Genomic DNA, 16,406 nt, shown 5'->3' on the forward strand with positions numbered 1-16,406 from the left:
GGGTGTGACGGTTGGGGCGAGTCAAAGCGAGCGAAGAAGCAGTTAATCTCCTCTGCCAGCGATGCACTCGGGTCTACAGAGGTCGTGCTGCTGCCACGGAAGTTGGTGATGCTCCGTAGACCCTGCCACACCTCCCGTGGTCTGTTGCTGGCAAGGTGGGCCTCCAGCCGCCCCTTGTAAATTGCCTTGGCTAGCTTGATGCCTCTGCTCAGGTCAACACGAGCCACCCTGTACTGGGCTTTGTCGCCCGGCCTGAAGGCAGCGTCACGGGCCTTGAGGAGAGAGCGGACCCTGCTGGACATCCAGGGCTTCGCATTTGGGAAGGTCCGTATGGTCCTGTGTAGGGACACAGTTTCCATGCAGAACTTGATATAGTCCAGTACACAGTGCGTGTAGACATCAAGGTCCTGATGATCAAAGAGGTCCCAGTTGGTTTTACCCAGGCTTCTCAAATTCTTTTTATTTTTACAGTTTTGCTACGCTAATGTCCGAGATGATCAATTTAAATGACAGAGAAAGATAACCCAAGTCATCATCAAATATCTTTATTTTTAGTTAATTTATTAAAGACAAATACATTTTTGGAAACCCAAGTTCACTTTCACTGACCACAACCAACCCTGACTACCTTCAGATCTGTTCAGCCAAGAAAGGAATTAAATAGAACCCATTTTACAAAATTCAGTCAGCCAAAAGATGTTAAAAACAAATTAAAAAGACACTTTTGATCCATCTGAACATTGGCAATTATATAATAGGTATTCGTGTAAAATGACATCAGTACTAAATCACCCCCCGAAAAGACTTTGTAGTGATTCAAGGGCTTTTTTGTGATGAGATTTACGACAAGGGCGCCACGGTGGACGACTGGTTAGCACGATGGCCTCACAGTGCGGAGGTCGTGGGTTCGATTCTGGCTCTGGCCACCTGTGTGGAGTTTGCATGTTCTCCATCTGCCTGTGTGGTTCCCTCCCACGTTCTAAAAACATGCGTGGTAGTTTGATCGGACACTCTAAATTGCCCCTAGGTGTGAGTGTTAGTGTGGATGGTTGTCTGTCTTTTTGTGCCCTGCGATTGGCTGGCAACCAGATCAGGGTGTACCACTCTGTACTATTGACTAAATCTGCGTCCACCACAATCGACGAACCCTGGAGGTGGTCTTTTTGAATGTTTTACGTCGCGGACCGGCATGTGCTTTTAGCCGAGACAGCTTCGGGAGTGTCAATGTCGGATGACGAGCTTCGCAACCACACTGGTTGTCGTGCCTTGGTGAAAAATTGGATTTGAATGAATAATGAATGTATGGATGGACAGACTGGAAAATTCAGAGCACCAACGTTCGAGTGAGGAGGGCAACTCCACAGGTCCATTCATTCCTAAAGTATCAAATGTCAAGCCAACCAGAGAGAGCCATTATCCACAAATAGAGAATTCATAGAACAGTGCTAAACTTTGCCTGGAGTGAACTGGTGACAGAAATTATCCCAACAGCACAGCAAAAACTCATCCAGGAGGGCACAATGGAACCCTGAATGAAAACCAAAAAAACGGCAGGTCGCCCTTGTTCAGGATTTGGAAACGGTGGGTCGGGATCCAGCAATTATTATCAATAAGGCTGGAGGCTTGAGGCCGGAACAGTACAGAGATTGCGGCCGGAGGGCGAGGGACTGACCTGCAAAAAAGGGTCAAGTGCCCAGCTCTCATGATTCACAAGACTTTGGGTTGACTGTTCTTTAGATTAACAAGTCGAAAGTCAAGCTATAAGGTGTCCCGTTTAAGATTGCATAAATGTAAGGAATTTCAGAAAGAAAAGAATACCAAGTGAACTTAGGGTGTGCAGCAGGCCAACGGTTCAGAACACAACAGCAAGTCAACTTCGGAATGGCTTTTAAAAAATAAAAAGAAGTTTCTGGAGTGGTTTAGTCAAAATCTGGCCTTGTATCTGATTCTGATAGAAGCAGTGGTTGTTACTGTGGCACAAATTGCATGTTATGTTTCCTTTGGTTATCTTTGTTGGAGATTTGCATTTTTTTGAGCATTAAAAAAAAATTAAAATGGGAAACTATGCAAAATAATGGCCATTTGGAATGGGTCATTTTTTCCCAACATTGTATTATTTTAAGGTGGTAATATTTCAATAATTAATTAGATTGGATTTAAACCATTAGTTAGGATATTCCGGGGATATAACTTTAAATAATTGCAACAACAGTACTTTCTTCGTGGTGTACCTCGGATTGATTGTCTTTTCCTCAATTATTGTATTAGAAATCAACCCCTGCTGATTTGTTTTCTTCCTGAAGGCACTGGAAGCAGATCAGACTTTAATCAGCAAGGATGTTTTAAAGAATCACTCTCAGAAACGCTCCAACATCCTCCTGTTCGGCGTTACAGAGCCGTGAGTCACTCCAGTGAAGGAACCCAGTGAGGGATGAAAGCGGTATTAGTGCCGGTTAATTCGTCCTGACAGTTGGAAATGTTAAATCCTGCAGGGGGCTCAGCTTAGCTTGTTCACTCCCTGCCTAAGTAGGTTAAATACAAACCAGTGTGATCAATCTGTAGACGCTAACTAAATCCAAACAGCGCTGCCAAACACCAGCTGCATGTTCTTGGGAGGAGGCAACAGAAGAAAGTTAAACGTGTCAAAGCACCAAGAATACTTTTGAGCAATTAAGCCACCGACTCTGCAGAACCAGACGGCTGTAGTGAAATGGCAACGAAGCTGGACACTGGACTGCTGCGATTTTCGAATCAACACAGAGCGTATATTGTCACTTTTTCAGTACTCAGCTCTCAGCATGGGACAAAATGATGCTTTCGTCTTCATTTTGATGAATTTCTTTTTTTATTTATTTTTTTGTCACCATGACTAAGAGTTGACAAAACTTCTTTCGACAGCATACATGCATTAAATGCGTTTAATCAAATTTTTCAACTACTATTTTCATGAAGCCTGGAGCAGATATTTAGTAATACCTTGAATTTAATGTAAAATCACCAAATATAAAGTATATTTTAATTCAAAGACTTTTGCAATAGCTTTCTATGATCCTTGAATACAATCTAAAGTTTAGATTCTAAACAGAGTCATCTTTCCAGGCTTTTTCCTTAGAAACAATTCTCCAAATTTATCACAGTCCATTTAGTTGTGCCCACGAGCACCACACTCCAGCGGTGTTGGTTTTTTGTTCATTTTGTTCAGAGATGATGTGCGAAAGATGTACAGCTAATATGGTACATTATTTGAATTTAGCTTCGCAAAGTTTGCAAATTATTCTTGAAGTATATATATATATATATATATATATATATATATATATATATAAGAGATATATCATGATTTGCATACTTGCAAATATTGCGCCATATTAGCTGTACATCGGTAAGCAAGTCTCAGAACAAAACACTGCGTTGAAGTTACCACTGGGCCTTGAAAACCAACACTGCTGGACTGTGGCGGTTTTGAGACATGTCTCGAAGAAAAATGCCTGTAAAGATGTCTCCATTTAGATCGTATTCAAGAATCAAAGAAAGCAATTAGAACAGTCTTTGAATTAAATATACTTAATATTTTGTGATTTTGTATCAATTCCAAGATATTGTTCAAGTAAATATCTGTTACAAGCTTCACAAAAAAATGTAGTTGAAAAATGTGATTAATCGCGATTATTCGTGGAATCCTTTGTGATTAATTAGTTAAAGAAAATTATATATATATATATATATATATATATATATATACATATATATAAATATATATATATATTTGATATATATATATATATATATATATTATATATATATTTATTATTTATTTATTTATTTTTTTAATCATTTTAAACTTGATAGTACATTTATAATTGGAGTCAGACAAAAAAAAACAGTCAGTACACAAGTACTCGGAAAGGGTGAAATACAACTGCTGTAAACAACCGTTACCATAAATTTATCTGTGACTAAAAACACTTTGGATTGGAGCAAACACTGACACTCAATGACCAAAAAAAAAAAAAAGTTCTTGTACATTTCACCAGACATGCAGTCACTATGGGTGGGGTGAATTGTGCTTGAGCGCAATTAAACAGTTTCAATAATTTTTTTGTCCCTACTAAACAGAATTAGGTTTTGAGCGCGCTTCCTTTGACGTTTGTCCGGTAAATTAAGCTATAAAATTTGAAAGACAAATGTCAGAATCGTTAGAAAGAAACAAAGCCCAGTGAAACACTTCACTAGCACTACACTGCTGAAGCGTTAAAAAAAAAAAAGTCTGTTATTTATTTGAGCAATTCGGTGATGTCAGTTTGGCTTGGCCTAAGCTTCATTTTGGAAACAACTCATGATGTTGGTCTTGCGACCTGCTCGACTTGGACTGCGAGCGTGGTCAGATATTCGGATGGAGCCACGGTGGAAGAAAGCCCCCGCAGCTGCTCTGCTGCATGAAATTACAGAGAAAAGCACGATGAGGAAATTTATGCTGCTGCCTCTTTGCGTTCACGCTGTGCGAGAGCAAGCTGAGCGGAAACTGATCACATCTGATCAGAGTCATGTTCAGGATGAGGCCAGCGGTGCATGACTGCGTGTGTGTGTGTGTGTGTGTGTGCGTGTGGGGGTGTGCGTGCGTGGTCACGTGTGTGCGTGTGCGTGTGCGTGTGTGTGTGTAGCGACCCATTCATAGAGCCATGAACTAATTTTATCCAGTTGTGGTCGCAGCTCATTTTTGAATACTGTCTGACATGTTTTATCATCAGAATCTACCGCAGCCTTTCAGTTTTTAATATTGTTCTCTCAGTTCATGTCACATTAAACAAAGAGTGTCGTTCCTTTTTCATAAAAGAGAAATGCTCAATCCTGATCCCGCGACATACAGTAGGTAGTATTACTATGAATGGCTTCAGTTGGTATGCAGTCCTATTCAATGACTTCTGTCCATTTGTATTTAACTCATTCAGTACCATTGACGGTTAAATACGTCTTTTTTTTTTTTACTCAGCTAGTAGTGAATGAGTTAATTTTTAGAGTTTTTTTTTAAATCCAATTATTATATCATTTAATAAGAGAAGATCACACCGTGACAAAGAGATCAAATGTCATCATATGTCTGCTTGGACTGCTGGGCAGCAATTACTCAGTCCAGGCAGAACATGGTATTTAGCAAAACCCATCAGGCTAAATGCCCCAACTTACTGGCTGCTCAAACTGATGGCGACACATTAAGGAACTCAAGTGAACCAGAGCGGACCACACAGAAATAGGCGAAATGTTGGGCCTGTGGTTCTTGTTGTTGTTGTCATAATAATAATAATAGTAATAATGATGATAATTAGACCCGAGATTCAACCTCTTGACAGTGAGGCAAAACGTGCTAACCCTGACGTCGCCGTGCTGCCTTTTATTTAAATTATTAATTATCATGCTTATTTCTATGGTGTGCTTCTTCTCCATTTCCTTTCACAACAGATTCCCTGGTGCAAAAATATGCAACAACTCCTGGCTGGTTGAGGACGCTTTTGCTAATCAGATTGGAATCATCACAATCACCACAGAAAGTCTGTTTTCAGTCGACGGAGTATGGATTTGGGGGCTCTCAATTCAATGTGACAAATTCAAAACGACAGACTGACTGACATCCATGAGTGTGCGTGATGGTGACATACTCTCAGTGATGATTTGTTCCACTGTCTGTACCTTCAGATTATTATTAGCCAGAAGGCTTACGCAAACACATACACATGCACACACACAAGCACATGAATAATTCATGAATTTGGTAGGTACAAATTTACATTAATCCTGATATTAAGAGACATACAGAGAGGGTTAGAGACGCACTGTATGTTCGACTTCACTTTGGGGGTTTCTTCGTGTTTTAACCAGGGCATTCCTCTACTTTGGGTTCCACTTGATTTCATTTCATCTTTGCGGTTTTGAAATCACGGTCCAGATTAAAAATTGAAAATATGTCAATTTAGCCATTGCGCAAATGAAGTGAAACCACTTCAGTTAATTGGAGCGTGACCAAACTAACAGTCTGATGGTCCGCAGAGTAAACACAAAATGGTGATCCTTGCTGATAGGGTCTCAGTCAGTTATTGCTTCTTTAGAAGATGATGATACAAAAATCTTTTTTTGCGGATGCTTTCTTGTGATTTTAGGAAGGTGCTTCAGGAAAATGTACTCCAAAGTGTTACCACTTTATTTAATTGTAGTTTTAAAAGCAACAGGAAATGCTTGAAAAGACTAAACAATTTATCCCGTAAGAAACATTAGAAAAAATGAGCTCCTGAGTAAAATTGCCACCACTAAGAAACCTTAATTAACTGTCCAGGCGAACGAAAACCTTTTTTTGACTGTCGCAAATGAAAAGAACTACGTATGTATCATAAAATCTAAAATGAAAATACATTTTGATGACACGTGAAACGTTGCTTTTATTGAAGATTGATTTATTTTTTTTTTTTTTATATCCTCTGTATGACATAACACACAATGATGTTTCAGCATTTTTTTTCAACATTGTTCGATTTACAAATAATATGACCTTTGGGGTGTTCTTCTCACAGACGCTGCTGCGTAGTACGCAAAAGGGTAGGCTTAGAGCTGATTGGAAAATTGACAAACAGGAAATAAGAACATACAAACAAGGGAGACTATTCAAATATTGAATAACAAAACATAAGGTTAAACAGGATTGTCACATTGTGTTTAATTAACAGAAGCAAAGTAAACAAAAAGTTGCCTGTAAAGGAAGTGAATATTTTAATCAATATATGTCCGAAGGGAGCTCATATTTGAACGCAGCTACAAATTGTTTGTTTGGTGGCTTCTTCAACAAGCAAAGATGTTTAACCGGAAGTTTTTTTTTTATTGGGGATGTTCGAGGTGATGGACCCTTGACCTGCAAAACTTTATGTCGATTTTGCCCTTTAATATATTTTGAAAAATATCAAATTCTAGGGCTCAAAAATGTTGTTGAGTTTTAAAAAAAGGGGGGGGGGACATCTGTTAAAAAGCGTTTAAAGATATTTATTAATATCTAAAATGGAACACCATGTCAATGTTAATATTTTCCATTCAAATTCACTCAAAATGTGAAGATGTGCCATTCCATTCAAATATTCATATTACAAACTTTGTAAGTATATTAAAATGCTCACTGAATACTAACACCTATTAATATAATAGATAAATACTTAAATGAAGATAATTTCCACCATCTTATATTTTAGGGCACTATTAAGCAATTCATGTTATTTAATTAATGAACCAGTGAGTGCCGTATGTCAAAGTCAGACTGCCTGCTTTCTTGCAAGCTTCCAGGACAGGAAAGGAAGGAATTAAAGTGTCAGACATGACTCAAACCAACAACACACACCTCAGCTGTGTAAATGCCGAAAAACCACGTTGTTATGGTTACAGCGTGTCACAGTGACGCTCTTTAACCCCAGAGGAGTGATGTCACATGGCCTCCACCCTGTTTGCGTCAGGGTGATGTCAACAGTCAGAAATTTGTTTACAGAGCTCATGAAAAACTCAAAAGTCATCTGGTTTCTCCACATTAACCAATGTTTATTGTTCACTCAAAGTGAGTTTTAGAGATTTCTCAAGACAAAGCTTTGCTCAAATTCCAAACATGAACGCTGGAGAGCCCAGTGAGCTCAGTCTTAATTTACTGTTTCAGACTTCTCTTGAACGTCAACAACCAAGGACTCCGGGCTCTGGCCCTCCTGTGTGGAATTTGCGTCTTCTCCCCATGTTTTTTTTTTTTTTTGGGGAGTCAGGTTTCCTCCCACATCCCAAAGACTGCATGGTAGGTTGATTGAATACTCGAAATTTTCCCTTGGTATGAGTATGACTGGTTGTTTGCTTATGTGTGCCCTGCAATTGGCTGGCAACCAGTTCAGGGTGTATTCCGAAAACGGTTATGATAGGCTCCAGCATGCCCCCAACCCTTGTGAAGATAAGATGCTTTTATATATATATATATATATATATACTTATATATATATATATATATAAATATATATATATATATATATATATATATATATATATATTAGGGGTGGGACAATACGGGTAACTCACAATTCGATACTGTGACAATATGTGGCCCACGATAACGATCGTATCGCAATACACAATGTCTATGATATTCAATATATTGTTAGAAAATTCTTCAACGATATATCACGAGATATGTGACTGAAAAAGAAAAAATGCCCATAAAAATTAAAACATCTGTAATCATGCATTTATTCAATGCCGATACGTGTCTTAACACTGTAGCTACGGCTGGACAAATTAAAGTGCATGGACATTAATAACAGTTCTCTGTACAGCTAAACATATTAAAGTGCACAAACATTAATAACATGTTTTATGTAAACCAAGACACTGCACTGCTTTCTGAACCTAAATGTCAGTAGCAACTGTCAAAAAAGTGCTTTACGTTAAACCACACAGTGGACACATCAAGGCATATTCTACTTGAGGAACACTAACTGATCAACATGCTCCGACGTAAGAGCACACCGAAGGGAAACTTTGCTTTAAAAGCAGTAGTGACTGTCCGCTGTCTTTGTTCACCTTTTTTATCACCTGCGAGTAGTTCATCGTGATAGTGAACGAGGTGGCTTTGCAGATTCGTAGTGTTGATGTTATATTTTACCTTTGCAAAGCAGTTCTTGCAGATTGCATAGTCTTTATCTAGTGTTCGCCCGTCACCGGTCTCGTAAAAAGCCGAAGCGTCGCCACACTTTCGAGTGGAAACTCGCCTGTGGGTCTCTGGTTTGTTTTTCTGGGTTTTCCGCCATTCTTGCATTAGTTCTTCTATGGTAAATTCTTCACACTCTTCACCGGCTGCTGATCCTGGCAAGTTTAGAACCGTTTGCGCCATTAGCGCCCCCACAGACAGGACAGGAGAGATTAAATACGGATAGTGACGACGAGATAAATCCATTATGTGTGTTGTTTTAAAATATCGATACTTGCCGCCAGGCGACAGAGTTAGCAACAATTTATTGCAATATCGATTTTTTTTTCCACCCCTAATATATAGATATATATATAGTGGTCAATCCACCCATGTGGGTGTTATTTATACAAATTATTGACCAGTCTGAAATGTTGAAAATGGCTTGCTCTCTTTGACAGGCTTCCGCCCAACACCATTGATTGGTCTTGAGGCTTTTTAAGGGTCTCTGTCTCATCTTGGACTAGAAAGCATTTTTACTCTATCTTGTCTCAGTCTCAGACAGGGCCGACTCTGGATTTTTGATGAAGACCGGTTGAGACTAAGTCATTACTTCTTTGACCAGTTAGAAATGCAGAATTCAGGTGCTGCACTGCACAGGAGGTTTGTCAGCAACAAAAAGATTTAGTAATAAAATGGTAAGAAAATGGCCAATTTAATGGTGGCACAATTGCGTGGGTAGAAGGAGCCCTGAAGTCATGTGGACTGTTGCACATGTGAATCATATAACTTACTGATTTCAGTTTGTATGGGTGATACTTCTTTTGAATTAACAGTCAGAAAATGCCAAATATGTTATGTTTTGGGGAGTCATATACGTTACAAATGGAGTTTGCAATTTTACAAGAAAAAAAACAATTGGCATATTTGTTGAAACTAGGAATGGGGAAAGTGATCTGTGGAGAAAAATCTGCTCACTTTAAGCCCCATTTTTGTTCCTCTAGATTTTTACAAAACTACGTGCCAGAGGAAATACAACCCGAAGGCGTGACCAACGAGGTATTAATTATAGCTTGTGTACGCAAAACCCTCCGGCCTGATGTTGACCTTTTATCTTGAGCTTCAGGAGATTTGTTGAAGCTTTGATGGGCTATCCACCTCTGGAGAGAAAAAATGTCTATGCCTCATTTGCAAGCAAAAGAGGGCAACAAGCAACAAAAGAAGGAATTGGACAGATCTTGAGACAAAACACGGATGATTTTAGGAGGTGCCTCTCAGAGTTGGGGGGCATCAGCCAGCTGAGAGGATTCAGAAATGAAGACTAATTAGCAACATTTCTGCTTAACGGGTACGCTTAAAACATCTTTGTGAGTTTGATTTTTTTTTTGTCCGCCACCCCAAAACAAAAATCAAAAATCACAACAAGAACATTTAATATGACAACACATACTCACATGTGGCGTCACCTAAACGTGGTGGTGGGGTTTGCGTGTGTAACATTTATGTTTTTTCAAAGTGAACTGTTTAATGAATACATTTTGAATATCAATCATGTATGAAGCAGATTCAAGGTTTTGAAAAACCTCAGCATAATTCTTAGTCAAATTGGCATATTTACAATCTTAGGAACATTTCTGAGGTTTCACTGTAGACGATATTTAAACTTAATTTAGTCTAAAGATGCGTATTTGTGCTTTCTATCCGAAAGAAACTGGGATTGGTAGGAGCGCCAAAAGATTGGTTCATCATCATATCATAATTTGTAGGAAGCCCAGAAAAATGGTCTTAGATCATTTAAATAGATAATTTAATCAGTGACAAAACAGCCAGTACATTGGGTTGACTACTATTGGCACAACATTTTTGCTTGCAGTTAATACACTGTGTTGAGAAAATGAGCAGTTTCCACATGAATTGCTATTTAGTGCACATGAATGATGCATCGGAAGAACTTAATTCACAAATCGTTAGACATTTATCATTCTCAAAACAATAACATACTTTATTTCCATATGAGGAGCTGAGTTGTTAGGATGAGGTATAATGTTTTAAGAATATGAGTTTGAAACACCAGAAATCATCAAAGAAAATGATGCAGAAAAAAATGAAAGCTTCTCAATGAAGTCCCTTTGGATGAGGATAGACAAATTAGTACATGTGTACCGCGCGCACGAACTTTGCTCAGCAGCACCTCGGCAGGAACCTTTTGTGCTTCATTCGCCCTCTGAACTCATTTTTTTTTCTGCCTGAGGTTTGAACCAACATCTCAAGCACAAATGCGCTTCCTCCCCCTTTCTTTTCTTCCCCACTCTCTTTACGCCCCCCACCCCAGCCCCCTTCAGGCGTTTTGCTGCCGTTTCTGTGGAAGTAGCCGATTATTGGCAGAGAGATCAGACAGTGTTATAGATCTGATAAACGCTGCCAGGCAGATTTTAGATAATGGCTGCGTTTTTATTTATATACAACGTCATTTGTTTGCTAACCTCCACTTACTAGCAATCCTTGGCTCTGTGCTCCAGGCTGAATACTGGGAGTCCAAAGTGAAGAGAATGTAAAGTGAAGCTGTGTGGTTTCTATCTGGGTCAGAGGATGAACAGATTCATCAGCATCCGATTTACATCAGCAGAGTATGAATAGAAGAAAAGATGTGATCAAGGAAGGGATATTATGCGTCATGTGCGAACATCGCTTTCCTCTTTAAATGTACTATTTAGTGATGCTAAGTGGCTTGTCAAAAAAAAAAAAATGATGCTATGATATTATTTACACAGCATAAATGGTTGATATGACTTGCAAGTGAACAAGCACATTCATTTCTTCATTTAATGTATAAGGCGTGAACGCACACAGTATCCTAGAGTCGCAAAATTATGGACTCTTACACAATATGATCATTATAATATTAATAAGAATAATTTTTAATTCACAAATCACCTTTTAAGCACGTTTTCAAAGTTTTTGACAGAAAAGCATGCCTTAAACAAAAATCTGACACAATCACGAGAATAAATGCGCAAATTAATTTACAACAATGGTTTAGGAGTTAGAACATCTGCAGAAAGGTTCCGGGTTTGAATCTTAGTTTAGGGTCTCCTATATGTGGAGTTTACATGCATAGTGTGTTTTCTTCAGAAAATGTCTGTTTTCCTCCCTCATTGCAATAAACATGTATTATTATATTGGGTAGACTGAATTGCACCACTCGTGAATATGAAAAGTGCTAAACATGGTTTGTGATTTACTTGCAACAATTTCATAGTGTACCCCGTCTCTTGCCCAAAGTCACCTGATGTAAAGGATCCAGCTCACGTGTGCCCCTGAACAGGGATAGGATAGAGTGGAGAGGCTCACTGATTGCCATTCATTTGGCATCTTTCACAAAAAAATAACGATATATGTATTTTTTTTCAAACTCGTTTAAATATCTTAACTCAGTTTGGTTTACTTAAAAAATAATTTGCATACATACATGATTTGGGCCATATTAGCTTTACATCTTTAGCACATCATCTCAGAACAAAACACCCTTCTCAAGTTACCACTGGGCTTTGCAAACTGACACTGCTGAACTGTGGTGCTTGTGGGCAGTTTTGAGAAATATTTGAGAAAATGCCTGTGAAGATGTCTCAATTTAGATTGTATTCATGAATCAACGAAAGCTATTAGAACAGTCTTTGAATTAAATATTGTTCATATATGATGATTTTGCATTAATTACAAGATATTGTCATGTCATTATCCACACCACTTATCTTGTACAGCAGAGGTATTCAATTAAAAGTCACAGAGGTCCACGACTAAAATGTCTTCCAATTAAAGGGTCCGAACCAAAGTCCAACTTCCCGAAATGTCTAGCCTATGTTCACATTTTTATATAGTTTCAATATTTAGTCATTTTCAACTGAGCACACTTATACACTAAATATTTAGCAATGTTCCCATTAAACACCTTTGCCAGTCAAACAAATATAAGGCGTTTATTTCACATTCAAGAAAATGTGGCTCCAGGAATTTAAGTTTGCCACTTCCAGAAAAAAACAGTAAAATATCTCCTGCAGAAATATATCAAGTGCTAAGCACTGAGTTAACATCTTTTGCCTTTTTTTCTTAAATCAAAGAGTTATCAGCCTAAAAAAAACGGAAAGCCTAATTATCCAAGTAAAACAGGTCAAGATGTTCAGTACACAATCAATAAAAATGGCCGTCCTCATGAAAAACTAATTCAAAATGAGCTTTGACACCACCTTTTCTTTTGAATATGTTTTTAACTTCTCTTAATGAGAAAAATGAGTTTGTGACTGCCCTGCCAGTGACTTAAATTTGGGTTGGAACGGAGTTAGGGCCACTGGGATTTGGTAGATTATTTCACACATCTGGGCTTTGTGTTTTCCTTTAAATAATGTTTGTGCAACAGCATTTAAGCACCCCTTCACAACTTCCTTTTTTATGTTTCCTCAAAATCCATGATACTTTTAGTGAACATTCGTTTGCATGCCGCTGGGCTGTAAACGAAAATGTAAAAATCTCTTATACTGCACTCGAAGTTCGATGTCTTTGCGTGCGCTCACCTCAAACTTCAGCGGATAACTTTGCACAAAAGGGTGGTGCTTTGTTTCGTAGTGGCGATTCGCAATGTTGCGACGGTTTCGGAGCATATGATGCACACTGGTTTTGAATCGGCTGCAACCTGAACAAAACTAAATTTCTCCGTCGCATCGACCTTGCTAACTTTTTAGCAAGGCATACTGTCAGATGCACTCTCTTCCGGTCTGCTGCGCAATTGGCAGTGGATCGTAAACAAAAGATTTGATTGGCTCAAATCAGTGACGCCTTTTCCGTATTAACTAGAATTGCTGCGTCAACGTTTGCGAATGCGCCCTGAAATAAAATCATCATAGATTGGTCATGGGTCCGCTCCGAACCATTTGTCGGTCCGGATCCGGACCGTGGTCCGCCATTTGGTGATGCCTGCTGTACAGGGTCGCGGGAGGGTGCTGGAGCCTATCCCAGCTGACTGGTCGCCAACCAGTCACAGGGCAGACATAGACACCAATCACTGAGTGGAAACTGAACCCACGCTGCCCGCACACAACTCAGGCGAGTGTACCACTACACCATCAGTGACCCTAATTCCAAGATATTATTCAAGTAAATATCTCTTACGAGCTTCACAAAGAATAATAGTTGAAAAATGTGGTTAATCGCAATTATTCATGAAAAATGTGGTTAATCGCAATTACTCATGATTTTTTTACTATATATATATATATATATATATATATATATATATATATATATATATATATATATATGAAATATGACATATTCTTCATCATATAATAGAAAAAAAGTCTAAGCCTAAATGAAATTACAAAAGAAAAACTAATTGAAATGAAATATGTCATTTGCATAGGTTTTAGGTGTATTTCATTCTACCATGCAATAATGAATTCACTTTTTTAATCTATTAAGACGCAATTGTTTTCAGGAGCGAGCGAGAGCAGAGAGGCTGGGAGCAACACGTCTACCAGGTGTTGTCTCATCCGAGCAGTCAGCCTGCAGTTACGACACGGTAACCTTGATGCTACACCGTCGGGGTGGTGGAGTCAGGGGAGGCCGGGCGAATCAACGTATTGTGTTTTGACTAGACCAGTTCACCTGGATCAGATTCATCTCATGAAAGGTCAGCTCACCTGAGGGGAGGTCACAGAGGAGGTGAAGTCTGCCGTCTAAACTGCAGCTCAACTAGAAAAAAAAAAAAAACAGGGCGGAACCTCTCACTTGAGGCTCTGGATATCATTACAACAGAATACTAAAAAAATGAGAAATAATGCCTAATGCCCAGTAACTTCCTCTGTTAAATATAATCTCTTGTTATTGTGTTTCCAAAATAAAATTATTCATAGTAAATAAAATTTAATAAGGTATGAAGGTTTGTTTAATGCATTAAATGTAATATTATTACATGTACACAAAAAGAGGCAACATCATAAAATGTTTTTAACCAAACGGCCGCAAAAAGTATAGAATCATGAAACGGAAGCAGCCATGGCCCATGCCAAATTGCCTAAATTGTTTTTCTAAATGTCCTGGGTGCACCCGCCTCACGTTCAAATTCAGCTGGAATCGGCTCCAGCTCACTAGTATGAATGAATATTTACTGTGGATGTGTGGGCTGATTGTGACTTCTTAATAAATGGTGACTGACGACAGGTGGTCCGTTGAGGGTATACACTGTCTCTCACGCTGAATCAGTGTCCTTGAGACACTGAATCATGTTTAAAAAATAAAGTACAAATAAATTTCGAAAAACCTCTTAATACTTTTTGGGATCATTTATTCTCAATCATTATACCACATTCACTAATGTCTGGTTAGGTGTGCAGCCAGAAATGATCTAATGTCACTTAGCCAGAAGATTACTTATGTACTAAAAATAGTAAAATAATACTTCTATCCATGCCAGAAAACAATTAATAGCGGACGGTACAATCAACCTGAGTGTCCACCTGTCGCGATTCATACAACAGAACAAGTCATATGGCTTCCTGCAATTACATCATCCTTATTGTGCTCAACTCAACTCAGTTTTCACACTGAGTGGAATTTTGTGAGTAAATTGAGACAAGAGCATTATTTCTTGGTATGTACTATTTGTGACAGTTTTAGTTGTTTTTGTGCTAAATATTTTTCCAAAGTAAGACAATGTGCATTGGTTTAATGAAAGTTGGTAAACACTGATTTACATCATCAATAATCTAATCAGCTGTAAAAATGGTGAGAGAGGCAATTAAAGGTCAAACGTGGCTGTGTTGTTATTTCTTTGAGTCCAAACTATTGAGTCTCTCAGGAAGGTCTGAAAGGAGAGTATTATGATAGAGAAGTGGTGTCATAAAACTCCTTCACTGTTTCTCAACCTTAACGTAAATGGCATCTCTTTCACACTATCTGTCTTCTCCGGACAGAAAATGTACGTTTTTGACCTCAAAAGAATGTTTTTTTTCTCTTTGGGTAGGATGTAGAAAGCTGAGTATTAGTTTGAGGAGCTAGTCTGTCTGTTTTGCATGTTCCTGCTCAGTGTGTGCTTGGTTTTACCAACGCTGGATTGGATGAGACACCCAACGTCTTCTAAGACAACCAGAACAATCTAGTTGCTTTTGAGGCAGTTCCCTGAAATTTGGTCCTAGCAAATACAACATTTGTTCCAACACTCCGTAACATTCCATTTCTTAAAAAAGTTGTATTTAGTTTCGCACGTTAACAGCTGGTAACAGATCGGTGGCGAGACAGAATTTCCTCTCCGAGTCTGCATCGCCACCTGCTGTTCAAGTGTGACATTGCAATTGAAGCAACTTTTTTTTTTAATTATTAAAAAGTACTTACAGCCCCCCCACCAAAAAAAACATCTGCGCAGTTCCATATATGATGGAAATTGTTTGATTTAGACACTGATTTTCAATATCTCTTTCTTTTTTTCAGATCAAGGAGAGGAACAAGTTGTGGATGAAGCAATTGAATTAATATCACTTCATCTATTTCAATAATCCTAAGGGTCGTAGGTGAGTTGGAGTCTATCTGAGTTGAGAAAGACTATGAGGCTAAATGGGTTCATTCTCGACTGAAATTGAACAAAATAAGGGCGGAACAACGGCTTTGGAGCAAGTTTTTGCAGCCCCCCCCCCCCCCCCCCCCATTTAGATAATTGAAGCTTCCCTGA

General features: G+C 38.6%; 1 long non-coding RNA gene across 1 annotated transcript; it reads left to right on the plus strand.

The window, feature by feature from the left end:
• The first annotated feature begins 7,718 nt into the window (after window positions 1–7,718).
• LOC148319570 (uncharacterized) lies at window positions 7,719–16,239 on the plus strand. Its single transcript, XR_015839705.1, has 3 exons — window positions 7,719–7,807; window positions 14,178–14,261; window positions 16,169–16,239. It is a non-coding gene; the product is annotated as an uncharacterized LOC148319570 (long non-coding RNA).
• Window positions 16,240–16,406: the final 167 nt, after the last annotated feature.

This window comes from Idiotropiscis lumnitzeri, chromosome 18, assembly GCF_059441095.1.
Source record: "Idiotropiscis lumnitzeri isolate Australia: NSW breed Sydney's pygmy pipehorse chromosome 18, RoL_Ilum_1.0, whole genome shotgun sequence".
Taxonomy (NCBI): Eukaryota; Metazoa; Chordata; class Actinopteri; order Syngnathiformes; family Syngnathidae; genus Idiotropiscis; species Idiotropiscis lumnitzeri.